The sequence below is a fragment of the Dipodomys merriami genome, unplaced genomic scaffold (genome assembly GCF_024711535.1).
Source record: "Dipodomys merriami isolate MVZ:Mamm:240054 unplaced genomic scaffold, mDipMer1.0.p SCAF_165, whole genome shotgun sequence".
Classification (NCBI taxonomy): domain Eukaryota; kingdom Metazoa; phylum Chordata; class Mammalia; order Rodentia; family Heteromyidae; genus Dipodomys; species Dipodomys merriami.
This window is the reverse complement of record NW_027202993.1, coordinates 1,521,542-1,541,343: the sequence shown is the minus strand read 5'-3', so window position 1 is coordinate 1,541,343 and position 19,802 is coordinate 1,521,542.

Sequence of the window (19,802 nt, the reverse complement as noted above, 5' to 3'; positions counted from 1 at the left end):
ATAGAATGCCAGAATCATTTATGAATTTCTAAATTAAATCTTCTACTTGAAAAGAATTTTGTAGTATCCTATCGAATAATAAATTACAAACAAAAATATTTATTTTAAATCTAAATTCTAATTTAGCCAGCTCTACAAAGTCCTACATTAAATGAACTTTCCTATTTCTCCAGGCTTAAACTTTTGTAATCCTTCATCATTTCTTTGGAATCTAACAGAATGATGCTTACTTTTTCCAATTTTTGGTTGGGAATCATGAGCTCTTTAGCATCTAGGAATGTTCTGAAATGAAGACAACCTTTAAAACACAACTGAGGATTATATATTAGTTACACTTCAGTAGGAAACTTGACTTCTCAAAACATAATGACAAAATTAGCCCAAACTTCCAACTGTGTATGCCTTCCTTGTTTCTTTTTTATTACTTTCTTGCTTTGTTTTATTGAGACAAAATTATACTACCTAGTCCAGGGAATGTATCACTCTGTTATTCCACTTTCTAATCTCCTGTCTTATTCTGAGTGCTAGAATTCCTGGCTTGTATCACATTGTCCTACCATTTTTTGTTGGTTTATTTAGATACAGACTCCAATAACATTTCTACTAGACTGATGGCTCAGACTGTTCATGTACTATGTTAAAAGCTATTCTAATATTTGACACAGGTTATGAACATTTTCAGATGCACGTGAAGGTGTCTCTGATTCCTTCCTCCATGGATATGATCCCTTTATTAATGATGACTTCATTTTCTATCTCTGGCCCCTACCTATATAATATTCTCAAGCTTTTTTGGGGAAAGTTCCCTTAAGGACTTCTAATATTAAAAATTATCACTTGATCCTAGTCTTACTCAGGAAATATTTTCTATTATTTTCTAACTTTTTTACACATTCTGAGAGTTGTTTCTTATGTGTGTTTGAACATATATGTGCCTTTGTATGTGCATATTTGTATCTATGTATGCAAAAACCTCAAGCATTTATTCAGCAATCTTGCTGAATTCCACCACTTGAGCCATTCTTCCAATGTAGCATTTGACTAGCTAATTATAGATAGTGTCTTAAAGACTGTTCTGCCCAGGCTGGATGCAAACTGAACTTACCAGACTCCTTTACATTATTAGGTTTTATTTCTCCAGGAGTATCAACTCTTAAACTACAAACATTTCTGTCAGTGTAAAATCTAAGCTGTAGCCCAGATTTTTAACTCGAGTTCATATAAAGATAGATGGACATACACATTACATATGCTGAGTGTACACTGTTAGAAATATGATCCTAAGCAAGGTTCCAGGGGCTCATGCTTATAGTCCTATTTACCCAGGAGGCTGAGAGTAAGGATTGCAGTTCAAATCCAGCATGGATAGGAAAGTTTCTGAGGCACTTATCTCTAATGAAGCACCAGAAAATTGGAAGTGGTGCTGTGGCTCAAGAGGTAGAGCACAAGCTTTGAGCTGAAGAGAAGAGGGACAGTGCCCAGGCCTGGAGTTCAGGCCCCAGTACCATCAAAAAAAAAAGAAAAACAAAGTAAAAGAGAAAAATAAATGTGATCTTAGCCACCAGTTCATTGCTCGTATAATTCCTGCTCTCTCAACATGGCCTTTTTTCCAGTTAAATCCATGCTCTTATATCTGACTTGCTTGGAACCAGAATTATTCTTCCATTCTACTTTTTTACAAATTTACATGATTAGCTAGCATATTTAGAGCTAGTAGAAGAAAGAGAGTGGCCTCTTCCTTCATGTTCCACTTAGGAATAATGCTTTCTCTATATCATTCCCATAGATCTAAATACTGGCCTTGGCTTTATTGTTTCAAAGTTGTCTTATTTGCAGAGTCTTCTATAGTGCATTGAACCATTATACATAAACATAGAACTTCTCTTTCTTCTATTCCTATTGTTTCTCCTTCTATTAACTTATGTAAACTTGGGAAATAATGCACAACACACACACTCACAAAAAAATGTTTCTGAGAACCTTCTTCCCACTTAAAATTGGTCTTAATTTACAGAGCACGTAGGAAATTTGAAGTTAATGTACTCCAGGATAACTTTTTTTTCGTTTTTTATTGTGAAAATGGTGTACAGAGAGGTTAGAGTTACATAAGTAAGTTAATGAGTACATTATCTAACAAGCATTGTTACCTCCTCATTTGTTTTTCCCCTGCCATCCCTTTTCTGCCAACTGTCCCAAATCTCCCCTCCCATCCCCAAATTGTAAAGTTCGTTTTCAACATAGAGTCTTGATCATCTCATTGTTACAATGGGTCATACTGTGTCTTTGTTTCGGAATTTTATTTCCCTTCCAATCCCATAGTAGAAAAATGTATATGCAAGATGCAAGTCACCAACATCAAATACAGTGAAAACAGGTTATACCATGGAGGAAGAAAATAGAAGATAGATAAAAAAAATCACAGCATGGTAATAAAAGAGTTCCTGCTTGACTTTACTCCCTGATGCCTCTGACTGTCTCCAGGGCTAGGGGAAGTTGGGGAAGGGGCAAGTGGCGCACTTACCTTTCCTTGGACCGGGTCCGTCTTCCATGGGATGGACCAAGACCCAACATCTGGCACCCAACATGGGGCACGAAAGGAAAATATTCTAGCCGAGGTTAAGAGGTCTCTAAGGGTAAGTGAAATCCTTAATATGGGTAATGCTATCTCAGAGAAGGAGGAGGATGGGGCAACATTAGGCCTAGTGGAAGTAAAAGAAGACTTGGGTGCCCCTGACGATCCTAGGCCCTCACCCTATTCCCACAATTGGGGGGAGGTACAGTGCCCTATGCAGCCCTACAGAGGGACCTGGGAGATATGGACCCCTACAGACCTTCCACGGAGAAGCCGAGGGCCAGGGAAGTAACCTATGCTGAGTCTTAACCTGTTAAGGAATGGCCACCAGGGAACCTGGACCCTGGGCCAAAGGATTCACTTCCCCAAGCGTATTCAGTCAATCTGGCACCAGGAGCTAACAGACCCTTGGAATGGTATCCATGGGAAGCCAAGGATATTACCAGCTCTGCAAGGCAGTGGTAGAGGATGGTCCAAACTCTCCTTGGGCCTAGACCCTATTACAGGACATTGCTTATTTTCAGTGTGTCCCTAAAGACTGGCTAGATGTGGCCAAAGCTGTCCTCACCAGTTCTCAGTTTATTAAATTGTGTGTCTTCTTTAAGGAGGAATGCAGAGGGCAGGAGGAGAATACCTGGGAAGCTCAACCCACAATACCGACTGCTTATGCCATGTTAACCGGGACAGGGGAAGGGTACTCCACTGGCATCCAATAGGCCACAATACCAGGCCCATACCGTGACCAAGTGAGGCAGGTAGGACTTGTCTAGTGGTACTAATTGAATGAAGGGCTCACTGAGTTCCCCATAGCAGGAGTGAGACAAAAATTGGGTGAGCCTCTACCTGATTTTATAGACTGAGTCCAACTGAGTGTTCACAAGTCGCTGGCAAGGGACCTCCAAGATCAGTTTGTAAAGCTACTGGTTTGGGAAGGGATGAATGCAGACCACACAGCCTGCGTGGGATTGAGAGAGTGTTCCCTGAGCACATGGGTGGTGGCCTCGCAGGATGTGGAATACAACAGCCCCAGTCCCAATCACTATCTTTACCTTTACAGGCTAAGACATCTGCAATGTCTGAGGCTATTACCCAGGCTCTGTCAGCCCAGGGCCTAGGAACCCCAAGGCTATCAGGGAGAGGGACATGTTTTAAATGCAGACAGGAGGGCCCTTTTAAGCGGGACTGTTCACACCAATCCCCCCCTGCCCCTCTGCCAACTGGCCCGGGCCGTCCAAACCACCCCCTACACCCTGCCCCAGGTGCAGGAAGGGGTACCATTGGAAAAAGGATTGTCAATCCAAATTTGAGTTAGATGGGAAGCCTTTAAACTAGGGGAGGGGCATCCTCCAACCCTATTAGCTCAAGGTGGAACCCTCTCTGCTGTAAGGCCCAGGCAGCCTCATGGCAGGATGACCCAGGCCCATTGGACCATCCCCCGGGGAAGGACTCCGCCCTAAAATGAATATTTTCCTAGGTGTAAAGCAGTTTTACTGCCTAATTGACATGAGGGCAGATTGAACAAAGAGTCGATTGCCCTTATGAAATGGACTAGCCTAGATGGAAAGCAGGGAAAGATATGCGCTTTAGTGGCAAAAAACCTCACCGCCAATTTACTAGGGCAAGACACATGGATGCTGTGGTCACTACAGACCATCGAGCATCCTATGATGATATCCTGGATGGCGAAGAAGCACAATGGCTTAAACATGATCTAGAGGGAGTTAAGAAAAAGGATTTTTTTTAACTTTCATAAGTACAGAGAAGAACATAAGGGACCCACTTGGGTGCACCCCTAATCCTAAAGGCAATTGTCCCCCAAATGCCTCCCATTAGGTGGAAACCAAGAAGCCCTATTTGGGTGGAGCAGTGGCCATTGACCAAACCTAAACTTGTAGCGCTCCACCTTTTGGTGGAGGAACAAATAAAACTTGGGCACATACTCCCTTCTGTTTGTCCTTGTATTTGTTATCCAAAAGGCATCTGGGGCTTGGTTCATGCTCCAAGATCTATGTAAGGTAACTGAAAGGATGGAGCTAGTAGGAATGCCCTAAGAGGTATGCCCTGGACTCCTGCTTCAGAATATACCTTGGTTGTAATTGATATTAAGGATAGTTTTTTTTTTATCCTCTTACATCTGGATTACTGCAAGAAATTTGCCTTCTCCATCCCTTCTCTTAATATTTTCCCATCCTGATCAGGGGTTTGAATGGAGGGTGCTGTCACAGGGTATGGCCAACAGCCTGGCCTTTTGCTAACAATACTTGGTCACACTTTTAGGGCCTGTGCTGGGTTCAGACACCTCTCTTGCCTATGCCTACATGGATGACATAATTCTGAGGCACCAAGACCTGGGCCGCCTGGAGGGCCTTCTACCCATGTTCTCACCATATTAAAAAAGGAGGGTTTTCCAATATCTCTAAATAAAATTCAAAAAGTATCTCCTGTTAAGGAGCTCGGATCCCAACTTACCTTGACTCAGGCCAGCCCCTTTAAGCCTTTGCTGGATATTGCAGCATCTCTGTCCCTAACCCAACTTGAAAGTCTTTTAGGTGAAATCAATTGGCTGTTGCCATGGGTTCTCATCCCTAAAGATAGTCTTGTGCCCTTATTCAACCGACTAAAAGACAGGACAGCCCAAGAGGTTATTACAATTACAAACAACCATCGGGCAATATTTTTTACAGTTCTAAAGAGCCCTGGATGAACTTTCCCTGAAGAGGTATTCTATTCTTAAGCCCATTTCCCTCTTGTTGTTTGCAGGTGTTACATTGATATCTGCAGTTTTAAGTCAAAGGGGGGGGGAGCCATTAGAGTGGCTTCACACTCCCCTGGGGGGCACACCTCGGATATACTCTCAGGCAGAACAACTTGCCAATGCTATTGTCATGGGAAGGACCCAAGCCCAAAGGCATTATGGCCTTGATCCTCACTCCATTGTTTTTTCTTTTCTGATGGCAGACGTTGAGTACTCACTTGAGCCAATGCTCAACCTGCTCTCTCCCTGGAAGGATTTCTAGTTCAAATTGACTGCCATTATGGGTCATCTAAATGGACAGTCATGGTATGGCGAATTCCCCTCATAATGACTTCTCTATTTTCTCCTACACCTATTCCTGGCGCCCTACATGATTTTACTGATGGAGGTAAAACAGGCTCTGCACATGCTGCCTTTGAGGAGCAACAAAAGACCCCAAGCCAACAAAGATTTCAACTTTGTCAAGGATCAGCAGAATAAAAAGAAATGTTTGCAGTAATTATGGCCCTTCAAGACATTAAAAAAAACCCTTTAATTTGTATTCTGATAGTTTATATATGATTAACTTGCTCCCTCAATTCCCTAGGCACATATTAAACTGGATGGAAACCCTATTTTCCCCCTTATGGACACCCGTAAGGGCCTATTAGATGTATGGAGAGCCCCTATTCATATTCAACATTTGAGAGGGCATTCAAAACTTACTGGGTTTTTATCCATGGACAATAATTGGGCAGACCAGTTAGCTACTGGCCCACAAGCTTTAATGTTACAAGAGGCCACCAGTTTATATGATTTAACCCACAATAATTGGAGAGGTTTTCAACATAGATTTCCTCAGATTCCTGTAAAGGACTTCAAAAGGATAGACATACCTGTAAAACATGCCAACCTTCTTTTTTTTAATTTTTAAAATTATTTTTATTTTTATTTTTTGTGAACACACTGTACAGAGGGGTTACAATTACATGGGCAGGTTAATGCGTACATTTCTTATCAAGCATTGCAGCCTCCTCTTGTTTACCCTTCACATCCCTTCCCAGCCTCCACCCCACCCTCCACCCAATCCTCCCTGCTTTCCCCACTCCCACCAACATTGTAAAGCTCATTTTCGACATGGCAACTTGTACTTCTCATTGTTGCAACGGGTCCACCTGTATCCTTAAACGAATTGTTTTTCCCCATCTCCTCTACAAGTTATACTCACATAAAATATAGTGAAAGCAAGGGTTATACTGTAGGGGAGGGACATACAAAACTACAAAGAGATAATCTTATAAATGCGTTAGAAACAAATGCCTGAAAGGAAAAAAAAACATTAAAATACATATCTAAGGATTCATTTTCCTAACATCACATTAACTGACCTTTTCCGCTTGATGCATACATATACTAGATATTGCAAATAAGGGAAACCATGGGACCTATGTTTCTTTGGGCCTGGCTTACTTCACTTATTATAATTTTTTCCAAGTTTTTCCATTTCCTAACAAATGGGGCAATGTCATTCTTTCTGATGGAGGCATAGAATTCCATTGTGTATATATACCACATTTTCTTGATCCCTTCATCTACTGAGGGGCATCTGGGCTAGTTCCATATCTTAGCTATGGTAAATAATGCTCATGCCAGCCCTTCTTAACAGTACCCCTGCTACAACCAGAGGCCTCAAACCCAATGTCCTTTGGCAAACTGATGTGACTCATTTCCCAGACTTTGGTAAGCTTCAATATATTTTTGTTTCTATAGATACCTATTCAGGAGCATGTTGGGCCACAGCACATACAGGAGAAATAACTAATCATTTAGAAGCACATTTTCTTCAATGTTTTGGCACCTTGGGTCTACTAACACAAGTTAAATCCGATAATGGACCTTGTTTTGTTAATAAAGCAATGTCAGAGTTCTTTGACAGATGGCATATTACTCATACTACAGGAAATCCCTATAATCCCCAAGGCCAAGCAATTATAGAAAGAAATCAACAATTTCTTAATGAGCAATTAGTAAAACAAAAAGGGGAGTTAACCCCCATATATGGTTACAGATAGCTTTGTTTACCATTAACATTTTAAATTTTTCAAAAGGGACAATTGAATCCAGATTTCAGAAGCACTGCAGACAACTAAATCCTAAGCCCCAAGTGAAAGTCAGGTGGAAGGACCCCCTGACACAACAATGAAGCGGACCTGACCCCCTAGTTATCATGGGCAGGGGATTCAGATACGTTTTTCCCATAGGGGAGACAGCCCCCATTTGGTCCCGGCCAGGAACTTTAAGTTTTTACCCATTTCCTCTATAGAGGAAGAAGCCCAAGGATAAACTAACCAACAAGGAAAGTAAAACAGCTATGCTGGTCCATGCTTGTGTTTAAAAGAGGGAAAGCTGAAAGGATAATTACTAACCATCCCCAAGGGCAATCAGCCCTTGAGAAGCTCTTGCATTCTCTAACAATTGCAGATGGTGATATTCCAGCTGTTAGCTGTCCTGACCCTCCCAGTCCTGGCATTGTCCCTACAGAATCCACATCAACCTCAATGGGTGACCTGGGCAGTGATCAGCACTGGCAATGGAGAAATCATCAACAGCACCAAAAGAGAAGCTGTCCCTTTGACCTGGTGTCCCTTTGACCTGGCTAGAGGATCCTGGGATGTTGGAGATTGAGTCCTCCTTTACCAAGGATGGCCTGAGTGTGGAGGCCCACGAGGATGCACTGTGCCTCATGTATGGTACCCCCAATACCCAGGCTGCTCCCATGCTTTAAAGAGGTCAATCTTATAAGATACTGACTATTATATATGTCCCAGTAGTAATCGAACTGCTTCGGACATTTCTACCTGTGGTGAGGCTAATGTTTATTAACTTTACTGAGGAGGGAAAAAGGATAATTAACTGGGAGATGGGCAGGATGTGGGGGTTGCGGTTATATCGAAAAGGATAGAGCCCAAGAGAGCCAATGCATGGCTCTCCGTGTCTATTATGATAAGCTCAGTGCTGAAGATTACTCCATACTTTAGGTGAACCACGGAAAGAGGAGGTGCCAATTGGACGAACCTCATAAGAGGTGCCCTGACCTGAACTTCAGCAAAGAGGTGGGTCTGCCATTAAAATAAAAAGGGGGAATCTGTTGGGCACATGGACAGCAAAGTTGGGGCTGAGAGGCAGTTTAGTGGGCAGAGTCCGAGTTGTTTATGTTAAAATCTGACTGTGTACCACAACCAGGCAAAGTGACATCTGTACTTGAATAGCTCAAAGACAGAAGGGAAAGTATAGAAAGTTTAGGTGAATGATAGGATGACCTCTAGAGTGATTGGTTGGTTCCTTTTCCTCCCCTTCCATGCCACTCGGTCTTTTGCTTTAAAAATTGCTTGCTGCGTGGTGATAAACGAGTTCCTGCTTGACTTGACTCCCTGCTGCATCTGACTGTCTCTGGGGCTACGGGAGGCTGGCGAATGAGCTAGCAGCACAGTTACCTTTCCTCGGACCCCGTCCATCTTCTGCGGGACAGATGAAGATCCAACAGGTAGGGGGAGAACAAAGGAGGAAGCAACAATGCTCAATAAGAAATGTACTCATTACTTTGTTCATGTAACTGTAACCCCTCTGTACAACATTTTTACAATAAAAAACATACAAAAAATAATGTAGTGCTCAAAGAAGCACTTTGGGGGTAAGGGAAGGATATCTAAATAGCTGTACAAAATTCTACATTGCTTTTTATTAAATGTTCCATATGGAACTGAATAAACATAAGTGCTTCCATTAAAAATATTAAGTCACTGTCTTGGAACTGGGGCCAGTATTTCTGCCATTGAAGGGATTTGAGCTCATTGTCCCGGTAACTCTTTTACACCATTGGTGAAGGGGAAGCTCACTATCCTTGAGGAAAAGAAATTCAAGCTAGAGTTCCCAGGGCCTGCACTGAGGGCCTGCAATGTAAAAAAATATTTCAATACATGTGTAATATATGATATATATGTACATATGCATGTTTATTATATATTGATTATTATAATTATTGCTTTTGTATTTATTTCATTTATTTCATAGTTTATTGTATTTAGTATTATTATACACATAATATTTATTGTGTTTTGTACATCTATTATAAAATTATACACAATAAATCAGGTCATTGACTTGTTTTTCATCAATACTTTATTAAGTGTTGAAACATGATACATAATTAAATGGAGGCATTAGTCACAGTCATCACATGTTTAGAGTCTCTCCCAAGTATGAGCTTTGTCTTAGTTATCTTTTGACAACTTACTATAAGGATTTCTTTAGATGATTTATACTCAGAAGCTTTTTTTGAGGATAAGCAAGTTGTGGGATAAAATTGTAAGGGTGGGGGTGGGAATGAATGTGGCTTAGTGGTATAGAGCTTGCTCAGCATACATGAATGCCAGGGTTTGAATCCTCAGTGCCACATACTCAGAAAATCCCATAAGCTGTGGAGTGGCTCAAGTGGTAGAGCACTAGAATTGAGAAAAAGAAGCTCAAAGACAGTACCCAGGTCCTTAGATCAAGCCCCAGGACTGGCAAAAACAATGGGCCAGATGCTGGTGGCTCACTCTTGGAACCCTAGCTTCTCAGGAGACTGAGATCTGAAGACACAGTTCAAAGACAGCTTACACAAGGAAAGCCTGTCAGACTCTTATCTCCAATGAATCACCAAAAGACCTCAGATGGTGCTGTGGCTCAAGTGGTAGAGTGTTAGCCTTGAGCTGAATGGTGCAGGGACAGCACCCAGGCTTCAGTCTGAGAAAAACATCTGGAAAAAGAGTGAGGGATAGTCAAAGTACTTTTCCTGAGTGAGGGATAATCAAAGTACTTTTCCTATTTGCTAATTATGAGAATATTTTTGGGAAAATGAACATTGATGTACACCAGAGTTGGAGTCAGGGCTCAAGGTCCAAGTATAGCAGATCCATATGACCAGCCTCTCAGACTCTAACATTATAACCTTGTGTCCTACAGAGTTCTGAAAGGTCCAATATTGAAAGGCATAATATGCTCCCCAAACCCTTTGTGATAAGCACTTGACTTCTACTGTCAATGTCATTACAGTTCTGAACCTAGCACTGCACAAGTAGCTCAGGCCCGTCACCCTAGCTCAGGAGACTGAGGTCTCAGGATCACAGGGTGAAGCCAGCCAGGACAGGAAAGTCTATGACACTCTAACTTTCACTTCTGAAAGGTCAGATATTCAAGAGCTTTCTGGGTTTCCCTTGGTGATGCGAGGTTACTTGCACACTAAATGTTCTTAGAGTTCTCAAGCTATAGAAGCAGGAAAGAAACATTATTGACCCATCCTGGATTCAAATGAAGTTCTCAGGATCCAAGCCCTAGCTGTGTTATCAGGAACTACTCCATTGTAACACTGTATTTGAAGGACAGAAAATAGTTGCAAAAGCCGTGCTATATGAAGAGACCAAGGCCTGTAGGATTAGGAGGCAGAATGTACACACTCAACAGGAAAGTGAGCTGCAAAACCACTTCATTCATTCAGGCAAAACCAGCAATGGGGGGGGGGGCAACTTCAAACATTTGTTAGAGTTACACCAGGGTCAGGCTTTTCTCAGCCTCTTCAAACGATGACTAATTAATCTTCCCTCAGGTGAAGGGATCCTCAGGCTATCTTTACGGTAATAATGGAGAGTCGGTTTAATGGGGAGAAGGGAGGAACAGAGTAGAAAAACCCTACTCTCTGGTCTTAGGGAGTAGGTTTTTGACTCAGTCAGATTTGAAGGCCCTTCTTCTACCTCTGCCAGTCCATTCTCCTTCCTTCATTCTCCACATAATTAATGCAAATCCCCAGTCAAAGGAGAGGCAGAGCCCTTTTTCTACTATCTCCAAGCACCCGAGTTAGAACCTGGCTCTGCCCTCTTGGTTCTTCTGCTGCCTGAGAAGTGGGAGAGAGACAGTCTTCCTGTTCTGTGGTGTGTGATGGCTAAGCTGGTGGCCTAGAGCACTGCAGAAAACCTCATGATTGGGAATTTTTCCCTTCTTTCCTCTTGAAGTCTAAGACCAGATTCACCTATCATCTATCTATCTATCTATCTATCTATCTATCTATCTATCTATCTATCTATCTATCTATCTATCTATCTATCTATCTATCTATCTATCATCTATCTATCTACCTACCTACCTACCTACCTACCTACCTACCTACCTACCTACCTACCTACCTACCTACCTACCTACCTACCTACCTACCGAGTGAGCTAGCTATCTCTTTGTCAGTCCATGGGTTGAACTCAAGGCCTGGGCACTGTCTCTAGCACTCTATTACTTGAGCCATAGCACCAATTCTGGCTTTTTCTGTGTATGTGCTACTGAAGAATCGAAACCAGGGCTTCTTGCATGCTAGGCAAGCACTCTCTCACTAATCCACATTCTCAGCCTCCTCATCTTTTTCTTAATGGTAGTTTTTATGTAAGTATGCTACCAACTTATGTCCCCAAGTTTAATTTTCTGAATACTGGTTATTTCTATGAACCCTGATCTTCTCTTCTCCTGCCTGATTTGTGACTGTTTTTATCTTGGCCTCATAATAAAATTTAAATAAGGGCTGCTGAGAGTTTAAGGATGAATCATATAAGGACACAGGTCTGGAAACATGGAAGAGAAAAGCCATGGCCAGAAATGAAGAAAATGATGTAGTATGTGCAACAAGCATATCTGAAAAATAAATCAGTAAATAAAAGCAAAAGCAATACATATGATCTGTGTGCACTCAGGGAGGTAATATACACACATAAATAGGTAGGGTACTGGCACATAACTTGGCCTTCTCTTTTTGAATTTGTGTGGCCATCCCAGGGCTTACACTCAGGGCCCCATGCATTCCTCAGTTGTTTTGCTCAAGGCTGAGGCTCTACCTCCACCACAGATCCACTTCCAGCCATCTGGTCATTAAGTGGATATAAAGTCAACCCAGGCATGCCTGGTCTGTCCTGTATCTCCTGCTCGGCTCTCTCAAAGTTGGAGTTCTGCCTTCTGGACCACTGCTCCTCTTCTGTTTTTCTGGTAGTTTATTGGACATAAGAGTCTCACAGACTTTCCTGCTCCGGCTGGCTTTGGATGGCGATCTCCTGAGGAGTCTTCAAGAGGCTTTCCTCACGGATTCGATGAGAAGCCACTACACACAAAACCTTAGTCTAAATCTTGGGAGGTACTAGCAAATCAGAAACATGAAGATGCTTCTAGTGTGTTCTAGATACTTAAGGTTAGAGACAAATACACTCATAACTATTAGATTATTTTATAGGCGAAAGGAGCAATGCAGACAGTACTAGGATCACTCCAGCTTTCAGTCCTCGAATCCTGAGACAGTAAATTCACTGCAGCTCAAAGCTAAGTGACAGAGCTAGCATGAACTGTAGGCCTTAGCTCCCAAATCCTATGACAATCATTTCCCACTTTTGGCTTCTAAACTGTGACCACAAGGGAAAATGAGGAGAGAAAATCCTTCTCAGAGAAAGCAGCTATAAACAACATTGGGTAGTTTACTTATAAATTCAAACTATTGGAACGACCCTTTGAAGAAATTAGGTTGTCCAGATTAAAACATGAAGAAGCAAAGAAAGTCAGGTGCCAGTGTCTGCTGACTATAATCCCAGCTCCTCAGGTGGATGAGATGTAGAGATTCTCAGTTTGAATCCAGCCCAGTTAGGAGAGTCCTTGAAATGCTTTTTCTAAATGACAACAGAAAAACCCAGAAGTGGGACTGTGATTCAAGGCTAATGAACTACCCTGGAGCAAAAGGAGATCAGGGACAACCCATAGACTCATAGTTGAACTCCAGGACCTGCCCCCCTAAAGGAGCCTTTACCTCCATGTCTTTGTGTATGGATGCATTCCCATTGGTGAAACACCAGAGTAGCTATTATGAATTGCACCAAGCTAGGAAATTTGTTCTCAATTCAGTGATTTCATAGCACAGAGACAGCTTTCATGACTGTGCATGTTCTGAGGATCCCATGAGTGGTCCTAGTGTAGCCTAAGAGATTCTCTGTACCCCAGGCCTGCTGGAAGAAGTCTCTCTCATTGGACAGGCAGACCAAAGGCCTCAGTCCTGTACAGCTGTGTAATGAACAACTCCATCCAGGCCAATTAGTGAGGATGAGTGTGTGCAGGCTCTGAAAGCCAGGAGAAAAAGGCCTTTTTGTACCTCAAGCTATCTCTCTCCCCAGTGCTCTGTTTTGACAGGAAACCTTCATGTGTGCCACCTCCCTTGACAAGCCAAGTTTCCTGCACTTACTCTGCCTTAGGGAGACTATGTTCCCATGTTCGATACAGTGCTAAATGTAATTCAGGAGTCCTCCTGGAACACAATTATGGCGCTGAACCTAATAAAATGTTTCATTGCAGATGATGTTGGGGCTATGATGCCTCTCCTTGGTTTCCTGAAGCTTGGGAAATCCAAGCATATATCACAATACTTCCTGTCATATGGGGCTGGTGAAGATCATCAGGTTTTGAAATCTTTGACCTCTCCTTGTTGGATCCTGATTGGTTAGGTTTTGATTGTGAACACAAGGCCTGGGTTCTGGCCATGAGCTCAGAACAGAACTCTATTGCTTGACCATTTTGTATTACAGCTTCACTTCTGCTTTCTCTCTCTCTCTCTCTCTCTCTCTCTCTCTCTCTCTCTCTCTCTCTCTCTCTCTCTCTCTCTCTCTCTCTCTCTCTCTCTCTCTTTCTCTCTTTCTCTGGTGTGTGTGTGTGTGTGTGTGTGTGTGTGTGTGTGTGTGTGTGTGTGTGTGCGCGCGTGTGTGTGTGTGTGCATACACTAGTCCTGGAGCTTGAACTCAGAACATGAGCATTGTACTTAATTTCTCTTATAAAAATATAGCCCTTTCCCACTTGAGCCACAGAGCCAATTCAGGCTTTATTCTTGGAATGTTGTACTGAGTAATCAGGCCCAAGGTTACATATATGCAAAGCACTCTACACCTAAGGCACATTCGCAGCCCTTTACTTCAGGTTTGTTAGTATGTTTCTGTCTTTTTGTTTTTGTTCTTGTCAGTTGCAGGAGTTGAAGTCTGGGCCCTGGGTGCTCTCCCTGAGTTCTTTAGCTCAAGTTTTGTGCCCTAACACTTTAGCCACAGAGCCATTTCAGGTTATTTGAGCCTCAATATTCTTGTCTGCATAATCATCTCAGTTGTGGAGCTCTTACAAGGACCAGATGAATGAATGCACCCTGTGAAGGACACAGCAAATGGCACTCTGAAGGACTCAGCACACAGCAATACGTGAAAAAATCAGCACCCAGCACCCAATGGGTAAATCTGCAGCAGTGTGGGGGAAGGGGGAGCTCACCGTGCTGGAAGACAAGAAAGTCAGATCTGTTCCCAGGGCCTGAACTCAAGTCTTAGCACTCATATATTTTAAGTACATGATTTAAATTTACATACACATGTTTACTGTATATTGCGGTTAGTGTAGATATTCATTTTGTGTTTTATTTATTATGTATATTAGTGAGTATGATTATGCATATAACGTTTTTTACATCAGATTACATAGGACATAGATTTGCCTGTGTATTAGACATCATTCCTGAGACCCCGGATTTTCACCAATTAGGAAAACAAGTGGGACAATTGGCTTCTTTCACCAGAATTAAGTTTTTGGCAGTTCTGTGATTTGAACTCCGTGCCTAGAAGGCCCACTTCATGAATGGGTCAATGTTAGCACACCAGTCTGATGCAAGTGAAGTTGTTGGACAAATTTGTGGACCTGAGATCAAGCCCTAGGATTAGCCAACATATAAACAAATAGATGTGTAGATGCAGTGTGTGTGTGTAATTACATATGTATATGCAGCTATAAATGTATACAGAGACAGACATTTATGTAGATTCTAGTACATAACTATATAAAGTGATATCTATATCTGATTTTCATATATTCTATACTACCAATTATTTGATCTAAAATTATGCCTTCATTAATTGATCACAGTAGAAGACTTAATAAAGTACTAAATTAATTAGTGACTTGAATTTATTGCATACAATCTTATACTAGAATGACTAGCTAATTATTAATTCAATTAGTACAATTCAAACATTCTATTAGTGTTCCTACAAATAGGAACATAGGATCTTCAGCAGTGTTTAGGTGCCAGTCCCAGTATCCATCTCAGGGCCTAGGTGTGTGGGTTAGGCTCAGGCTTCACTGACAGCCTACCAGCCTTCAGCCATGCTAGGTCACATTCAATTTTCAAGAGGAGTCATTGAGACCCAGGATGGTCAATTGCAAAGGAAACAAAGGTAAAACGGTTGTGTACAACTTGCTGTTTATTTCCCTCCTCCATTTGTCTTGGTTTGATGTGTTTTGTTTTGTTTTGCCGCCAGTGCCAGGAGTTGAATTGGGTCCTAGGATCCCTGGATCATCTGTGGGTGTAAAAGCTGCACCCCAGCCTAGGGTAATCATGGTTTAAGACACAATAAAATGCTTCCTTGAGCAAAAAGAGCTCAGGGAAAATGTCTAGGCTAACAGTTCAAGCCTCAGGACCTGCGACACAAAAAAACCAGTAACTACATGTGTCTGTGTATGTATGCATGTATTTCTACCGGTGAACATCCAGAGTTGCTATGTTGAAAGGCACCCAGATAGGAAATTTGTTTGAATAGAATTATTTCATTGCATAGAGAATTCATTCAAGTCAATGCTGGTTCTGGGGCTCCCCCTCACTGTTCCCAGTGTAGCCTGAGCATTTCCCTACACCCCATGCTGCTGGAGGAAGTCTGCCTCATTGTTGGAACAGGCAGACATAAAGCCTCACTCCTGTACAACTGTGTAACAAACAATTCATCTGGGGCAATTAGTGTGGGCAGACTCTGAATGCCAGGAGAAAAAGGCCACTTTGTACCCCAAGCTCTTTCCCCAGTGCTCTTTTTGACAAGAAGCCCTCATTTGTGCTGCCTCTCAGGTCAGGCCAAGTTCCCTGTACTTATCCTGTCTTTGTTAGACTATGTCCCAGTGTTGAAACAAACTGCTACAATTAATTCAAGAGTCCTTCTGGCAGACAACTGAGAGCTGAACCTAATGAAATGATTCATTATTGGCAATGGTATTTCCCTAGGTTTCCGGAAGCTTGCTAAATATAAGCTTATGTGTTATATCAGAGTGCTTCCTGTCATGTAGGGTTGGTGAAGCTCATCAGGTTTTGAAACCTTTGACCTCTCCTAGTTAGGGCCTAGGTGGCTAGGTTTCGTGATTGAAAACAGGACCAGAGTGCTGACCCTGAGCTCAGAGCAGAAGCTCTTTGCTTTACCATTTGGTGTCACAGCTTCATGTCTGGTATGTGTGTGTGTGTGTGTGTGTGTGTGTGTGTGTGTGTGTGTGTGTGTGTGTGTGTGTGTGTGTGTGTGTTGTATTTGTGTGTGCACATGTGCACACGCATGCATGCACCCATGCACCCGTCCTGGAGCTTGAACTCAGGACCTGAGCACTGTTCCAGTTTCACCTGTACAAGGATAACACTCTACCACTTGAGCCACAGAACCACTTCAGGCTTTTTTTCTAGTGATGTGATACTTTGGATTCAAACCCAGTGTTTCTTATATGCAAAGCACGCTTCCCCTAAGATCCATTCCCTGCATTCTACTTCAGGTTTCTTGCTTTCTTTTCTTGTAAGTTGGAGGAGTTGAAGTCTGAGCCTGGTTGCTGTCTCTGAGTTCTTGAGCTCAAGCTCTACCACTTGAGCTACAGCGCCCCTTCAGGCTATCTGGTGGTTCACTGGAGATAACCATCTCAAGGAATTTCCTGCCCAGGCTAGCTTTGGACCATTATCCCCAGCTCTCAGGCTCCTGAGTAGCTAGGATGACAGACCCGAGTCAGTGACACCCTGCTTCCACTTCAAGTTGCTAAATAATGAGAAGGATATAAGAGTCTCAGGACCTTTTGTGTCTGGGATAGTTTTGAACCAAGATTGTCTGATCTGAGCTTCCTGAGTAGGCAGGATGACAGACCTCAGCTACAGATGCCTAGGGTCCTTGGCTACACCTCATAGGGCACTAGCCATGAGCCTAACAGAGAAGTATCTGTGCCTAGGCCCTGAGTTCAACATTTACGACAGAGAAAAATAAACCAAAACAATTGTCTGCAGGAGAGAACTCATTAGAGTTCAGTACATACATAATTTTAGCGTTAACATGGGGACATATCTGAGTCTCAACTTTCTCATCTGCAGAATCATCTTAGTTGTGGAGCTCTTACAAGGACCAGATGAAAGAATGCACCTTGTGAAGGACGCAGCACACAACACCTCATGAAGGACTCATCACATAGCTGTATCCCACAAGCTATCATTAGAATTAGGATGTTTTCATCAGTATCACCATTCTTTCAGAAACACATCACAAACTGCATAAAGTTCACATCTAATTGTTTAGAGGAATGGGGTTTTTTGTGGGGGAGAGTTAGCCACGGGGATTGCACTGAAAGGTTGAGGCTACTGTCCTAAGATCTTTAGCTCAAGGCTAGAGCTCTACCACTTTGAGTCACAGCTCAGAGTTTTGCAGACTTCTTGCCAAGGCTGGGTTTTAAACCCACCAGTGTCAGATTCAGCCCCCGAGTATCTTGGATGACAGGGGTGCAGCATCTGGTTCCATAGAGCTGGGTTGCAGCGGTTTACCTCTGGCTAAGTCAGGTTAGATAGCAGCTGTCAGCATCAGACTCCCAGCTTCCTCTCTGATGAGGTATTTGCAGTCTTATCCTTATATGGTTGCGTTCAGAACATTATATACTTATTTTTGGTGCCAGTCTTGGGTCTTGAGTAAGAGTCTAATTATAAGCTTTTTTGCTCAAAGCTAGAGCTCAATTATATAAGGGACTGCTCAACTTCCAGATTTTTCTGTGCATGTGGTAGTGAGGAATCGAACCTAGGGCTTTGTACATACTAGGGGAGCACTCTACCACTGAGCTCCAGGAGTGACAAGTGTATAAACAGATACATGCGTAGTTTGGTAAATCGATAGATAAATAAATGTATATGTATAAAACAAGAGAGATGTCTGTATATTATGAAATTGCATATACGATATTATTACCAATTATTAGCAACTAAATTATTCCTTCTTTTTTAAGTATCATGACTGAATAAATAATAAATATTAATTGAAATTGGTCAACGAAGTATAATTGTGTATAATTTTATAATATGAAAATCATGCACTAACTACTAAGTTAAGTGTTACTTTTATAGCATTCCATTTGTACGAATATAATTTCAGAATGCCTTTCTTAGACCATCCCACCATTCATTAGTGGCAGTCCCAGGATTCGACCTCCAGGCCTAAGTTGCAGGTTTCGGCTATCGCTTCCCTAATAGCCTACCAAACATCAGCAAGGCAAGGTCATGTGAACTTTCTGGGCCTTGTCGTTTAGACCCAAGATGGTCACAATACAAAGGAAAAAAAAGTAAAACTACCTTCTTGAACTTCTCAGTTTTATCCTATTCCTTATTATTTTTGCCAGCCTCAAGATTTGAACTCGGGTAATAGGAAACCAGGGTTGGTTTGGCAGAGGTGACAAGACCCAAGCTCAAGCTCCATGCTTAGCAAATAAGTAAATAAATAAAGCCCTGGCTGGGAATTTGCATCATTGTACTGGCAGGCCTGGGATTTGAACTCAGGGTCTGGGTAACTCTGTAGCATTGTGGGTGAAGGAGAAGCTCACTGACCTTAAAGACAAGAAATTCAGACCAGTTCCCAGGGTCTGAATTAAAGCCTCAGCATAATATTCATATATGAGATCTATTTACATACATGGGTTTAATGCATATAAGGTTTATTACCCTTATTTATTTAGCATTATACATGTAACACTTCATTTATACATCATATCACCTAGATTATATTTGCATATGGATTATACATTGTACTGAGACCCAGGACTTTTAGAGAAAAGAAAAAAATCTGTCAAATTGGCTTCTTACTTCATGAATAAATTTTTGGCCTTACTGGGAATTTAACTCACAGCCTAGAATGCCAAATTCATAAATGGGGTCTCAGTCTTAGCACACCAGCCTCCAGCAAACTGAGCTGCGAGGAAATTCTGAGGACCTTTGATCAAGCCACAGTAGTGCCCAATATATACATTGATAGATATGTATAGATATGTATATGTGTGTGTGTGTGTGTGTGTATATATATATATATATATATATATATATATATATACATATACAGAAAAAGAGGGAATGTGAGGATATTCAATTATGTATCTTATTACCAATAATTAGTTATTACATTATGCCACTATTTAATGAAGTATCATGGTAGAATACTTATAAAAGCATTAATTAAAAATTAGTTAATATCTTTTCATTACGGGAATCATACCATGGTGCTAGAATGGAAGACATAAATCCAATAATATTTGTGTGGCATTCTAAAATAGAATCATGAACTAACTGCAAATTTAATTATTTATTTTGTAACATTCCATTAG